The following is a 6,155-nucleotide window of genomic DNA, read 5'->3' as shown; positions in this document are numbered from 1 at the left end:
GGTCGCAAAGTTCAAGGGGGCCGAATACTTTCGCAAGGCACTGTATATATTATTAAGATACACAACTAGTCTAAAGGCCAGTTTTATTGCTTCTTTAATCAGGACAACAGTTTTCAGCTGTGCTAACATAATTGCAAAAGTGTTTTCTAATGATCAATTAGCCTTTTAAAATTATAAACTTGGATTAGCGAACACAACGTGCCATTGGAACACAGGAGTGATGGTTGCTGATAATGGACCTCTGTACGCCTATTTAGATATTCCTTTAAAAACCTGCCGTTTCCAGATGAATAGTCATTTACAACATTAACAATGTCTACACTGTATTTCTGATCAATCTGACGCTATTTCAATTGACAAAATATTGCTTTTCTTTCAAAAACAAGGACATTTCTAAGTGACCCCAAATGTTTGAACAGTATATAAAACACAGGCAATATATAAAACACAAACGCAAATCATGTTTTTGACTGCAGTGGGCCTTTAAGAATTATTTCATCAAGATGGTGTATTGTCTCGTCTTCTGAATGTATTCAGTGAATCATTCCAGCCTCCTCCATCATGTCTTTGGGTGGGTGGTCAAAGTCTCACATTGTCTAATGAATACCTGGCTTGCAACCAAACCAGGCCTCATTATCATGGGCTTTCTCCTAGACAGGGCCCAGCTTGGAAATACATATTTAGATAAAGTCTCTGCCTCAAGGCTTGTGAAACCTTATCTTGATGTCGGTAGAACATGTGTGCATATATTCATGCTCACTTCCCACTGTTAATCCACTTAAAAGCTTCTGATGCGTGAGACGTCAATTTTTAGATAGTGGTATGGTATTTAATGATGTGCCTTGCTGTTTGATTTGTCTTTTTATTTGTCTTGGAATATGCTGGCTGTCTTGATCCAAAGACCGACTGGTTTTGAGTGGACAGAGTAATATCCATACAGCTATTTGTGTTACCATATCCTCAATACATAATAACAAAATCAAATAAAAAAGGTTATAGTATGATTTTTTTTCTTCACATTACAATTAATTGAATGTCTTGAGACTGATAGATGCTGATGATAGTCAATCAAAGATAATCCTCTTTGTAAAGGTCTCAGTACGCAGGAAATGCAGCTTGTAAAGGCATCACTAGTCACTCAATAACCATTTTGAAGCATATGGAGGAAAACAATGGTACACATGACCTTCATGCTTAATTTACAGAACTGCTTATAATTCAGACCATTCTTTGTACCACTTGTTCATAAGTGAACAATAATAAGATAATGAGCAAAGAAAAGGGAGTCTTGAATGTAAAATAAGGGTTAAATTACCCCTTGTAGTGCAATTAAAACTGGCCTCTCCATGAACTTTCTCTGGGCTCACTTGAGGTTCCCTCAGGCTGTTTAGGCCAGGGAAATGCTGACAGCACAGTACAGGCTCTACTTATAGAAGGAACATTGATTGCACTATCACTGCAGTTCTCAATTAATTACTTATGAATCTGAGGATACAGGCAAGAAATTGGATTTGATAACTTTATTATCTTTGTTTATTGTTCAATTTGTAGGATTCTTCATAAAATTCCTAGTTTAGATTTGCCCTTGAAAAATATTACCCAAATCCTATTTGTTAAAAGCTTTTGTGTAATTCTTATTTCTGTATAACTTACCTCAATATATGTCTATTATCATGTATCATTGTCACACCAGGATCTGTTTCACATGTCTTTGTGATTGTCTCCACCCCTCTCCAGGTGTCGCCCATCTTCCCCATTATCCCCTGTGTATTTATACCTGTGTTCTCTGTTAGTCTGTTGCCAGTTCATCTAGTCAACCAGCGGGTTGTCTCAGCTCCTGCCTTTCCCCCAGTCGCTCAGTTTCTAATCCTCCTGGTTTTGACCCTATCCTGCGTCTGAACCCGCCTGCCTGACCACTCTATCTGAGCCTGCCTGCTGTCCTGTACCTTTGCCCCACTACTCTGGATTATTGACCCCTGCCTGCCTTGACCTGTCGTTTGCCTGCCCCTGTTGCTGTATTAAACATGGTTACTTCAACAGTCTGCATCTGGGTCTTACCTTCATACCTGATAGTACGAACTGGCCATGACTGACCCAGCAGACCCGGGCCAGCGGTGCAACGCCATCTCCTCCCAAGGAGCCTCCATTGGTAGGCACAAGCAATTACTTTGTGGTCTTATGGAGGGGGTCCAAATGTTGGCTGAGCGCCATGACCGATACAGGACGGCAGGACGACTTGTATAATGACTGACAAACTGCCCAGAGAATATATGAAACAAAATAGAATAATAGTAAATGTATGGTCGGTAGCGTATTGCTGCCACTCAGAAAAATATTTTTTGATGTCATTATTCCGAGATGAGATCACGCTACTACTGTCATGCATAGGTGTAATAGGTGGCAGGTAAGTCAGGCGCAGGAGAGTCAAATGGAGTGTAAAATGGAGTCTTTTAATAAAGTCCACGGAGTATGCTCCATAACACTAAATGTACATAAACGAACAAACATGGGTTCAAGGACTCAACGCGCACCTATACAACAATCACACTATACTGACAATAAAACAATCTCTGACAAAGACATGAGGGGAAACAGAGGGTAAAATACACAACAGGTAATGAATGGGATTGAAAACAGGTGTGTGGGAAGACAAGACAAAACCAATGGAAAATGAAAAAAGGATCAATGATGGCTAGAAGACCGGTGACGTCGAACGCCGAGCACTGCCCGAACAAGGAGAGGCAACGACTTCGGCAGAAGTAGTGACAACTGCGAAACAATTGAATAACTCATTATAACGAGAAAGAAAATGTTATAACAAGAAATATGTCATTATTATGAAATAATCCAGTTGCACATTATTGCTTGGCTTCCTCTCCTGCACAGGTTGACCTTATGGCTGGTTTGAGTCTATCAACTTTTTATTGCTCCTCGGTTTGAAGCATTTGGATATATTGGTGTCATTGAGCAATATAGATGGTGTTGTCATTAGTTTATGTATATTGTGGAGAATTCTGTGTTCTGCAAGGCTCTACAGGCATAAAAAACATTCAGACCTCCTTGACATAGGGTTATTCCTTATTGATCAGCAGATGCAGCTGTAGGAGTGGTGGTGGCCACTGGAGGGCAACTTTAACACTGGAGCATATGTAGGAGCTCATCGTCATGAAGTTAATCTATTATACTGTTAAAAAGTCACCACTTGCCCAGTACCTTGCCCTAAACCTTAGTCACTTTTCTAGCCAGCTACCACTCTGTATCCTACCCTGCACTCGAGACTGCTGCACTATGTAACAAATTTTGATATGCTACAGCCGTATTCTAAAACAAATTAAATAGTTTTTTCCCCTCATCATGCTACACACCAATACCCAATAATGACGAAGCAAATACAGACTAAGAAATATTAGCACATTTTAAATAAATAAAACAATGGAGATATCACATTTACAGTGGGGCAAAAAAGTATTTAATCAAGCCGCCAATTGGGTATATCACAAAGTATTGAGAAACTTTTGTTATTGACCAAATACTTATTTTCCACCATAATTTGCAAATAAATTCATTAAAAATCCTACAATGGGATTTTCTGGATTTGTTTTTCTCATTTTGTCTGTCATAGTTGAAGTGTACCTATGATGAAAATTACAGGCCTCTCTCGTCTTTTTAAGTGGGAGAACTTGCACAATTGGTGGCTGCCTAAATACTTTTTTGCCCCACTGTACATTACAATTCAGACCTTTTACTCTGTACTTTTGTAACGGTTTTCTTTAGTTGAAGGAGAGGAGGACCAAAATGCAGCATGGTTAGTGTTCAACATATTTAATATCAACGAGAACACTACAAAATACAAAATAACAAAAGTGAAAACCGAAACAGTCCTATCTTGTGCAATGACAGAAGACAATCACCCACAAAATACCCAAAGAACATGGCTGCCTAAATATGGTTCCCAATTAGAGACAACGACAGACAGCTGCCTCTAATTGAGAACCAATCTAGGCAACTGTAGACATACAAAACTACCTAGAAAGGACACAGCCCCATAAACATATAAAACCCCTAGACCAGGCAAAACACATAAATCCCCCATGTCACACCCTGACCTAACCAAAATAATAAAGAAAACAAAGATAACTAAGGCCAGGGCGTGACAACTTTGCCCCTTTTTTTTCAATTTTCGCCTAAATTTACATAGCCAAATCTAACTGCCTGAAGCTCAGGACCTGAAGCAAGGATATGCAAATTCTTGATACCATTTGCAAAGAAACATTTTGAAGTTTGTGGAAATGTGACATGAATATAGGAGAATATAACACATTAGATCTGGTAAAAGATAATATATAGAAAAAAAAAAAAAAAAATGTATTTTTTTGTACCATCTTTGAAATGCAAAAGAAAGGCCATGATGTATTATTCCAGCGCAGGTGCAATTTTTATTTTGGACACTAGATGGCAGCAGTGTATGTGCACAGTTTTAGACTGATCCAATGAACCATTGCATTTCTGTTCAAAATTTTGTGTCAAGACTGCCCAAATGTGCCTAATTGGTTTATTAATAACTTTTCATAACTGTACACTCTCCTCAAACAATAGCATGATATTATTTCACTGTAATAGGTACTGTAAATTGGACATTGCCGTTAGATGAACAAGAATTTAAGCTTTCTGCCAATATTAGATATGTTTATGTCCGGTGAAATGTTCTTGTTTCTTACAACGTCATGCTAATCAAATTAGCGCACATTAGCTCAACCTTCCCGAGGGTTGGACACCGATCTGTAGAGATCCTTGAGAGTTTAAAAGCATGCCAGTCCTGACCTAAGCCTGTGTTCCTGGCCTTAACCCAAGCATCATCTCTTTTATGAATGACTTTGATAATTCCAGAGTGTACCAGGCATTCGATCTACCTTTAACCCTTCATTTTTTTGAAGGGAACATGATTATTGTCACGGATCCCGGTACTGCTGCTCATTCCGTTCACCAGCTCCGAGGTCTACGTCACCGGCCTTCTAGGCATCACTGAACTGGATTCATTACCACCAACCCCGGACTGTCTTGTCTCATTGCGCACACTTGGTTCCTATATTCCCCCTGATTAGTATGTGTATATATGTGCCCTCTGTTCCCCATTGTTCCTGTCGATTATTGTCCCATGTCCGTTGGCCTTGTGAGTACCTGTGCTACTGTGCACTTGTTATTACGGATCTTGTCACATGTGTTATTTATAGGTTTACACCTCGCTCTTTTGTTTGGGTTACATCCCTGTGTTATTTATATATTTATATATATATATATACACACACATGTGTTTGTTTTGGGCTTCGTCCCTGTCGTTTTCATTTTGTACTTTATTTTGGGTGGAGAAATAAAAAAAACTATTACGCATTCCTGCTCCTGTCTCCTATCATTATACAGCGTGGCAATTATCCACAATAGTGTTGAAGAAATCTGCCAATAGGCTCAAAGCTAAATCAGGTTCAGGGATAGATGAAATACAATCAAGGTCATTCAAATAAAGATCATGTAAGAAAAAGAGAGCCTGTTCACTGAAGGGATTAAAGTTCATCTTTGTGGAGGCACGAGGCTCAGATGTTTGTATTCTCTCATCTCCAACACAAACAGCTTTTCTTTGGGGAAGAAAAGAGTAGACACATACAGTACCAGTCAAAGGTTTGGACACAGCTACTCATCCCATGGGTTTTTCTTTATTTTTACCATTTTCTACATTGTAGAATAATAGTGAAGACATCAAAACCATGAAATAACACATATGGAATCATGTAGTAACCAAAAAAGTGTTATTTGAGATTCTTTAAAGTAGCCACCCTTTGCCTTGATGACAGCTTTCCACACATTTGGCATTTTCTCATCCAGCTTCATGAGGTATTCACCAGGAATGCATTTCAATTAACAGGTATGCCTTGTTCATTTGTGGAATTTCTTTCCTTAACGCGTTTGAGCCAATCAGTTGTGTTGTGACAAGGTAAGAGTGGTAAACAGAAGATAGTCATATTTGGTAAAAGACCAAGTCCATATTATGGCAAGAACAGCTCAAATAAGCAAAGAGAAATGACAGTCCATCACTACTTTAAGACATGAAGGTCAGTTAATCCACAAAATTTCAAGAATTCAGTCGCAAAACCATCAAGCGC

This window comes from Oncorhynchus masou, chromosome 33 (assembly GCF_036934945.1).
Source record: "Oncorhynchus masou masou isolate Uvic2021 chromosome 33, UVic_Omas_1.1, whole genome shotgun sequence".
NCBI lineage: Eukaryota > Metazoa > Chordata > Actinopteri > Salmoniformes > Salmonidae > Oncorhynchus > Oncorhynchus masou.
Note: the sequence above shows the minus strand (reverse complement) of the source record.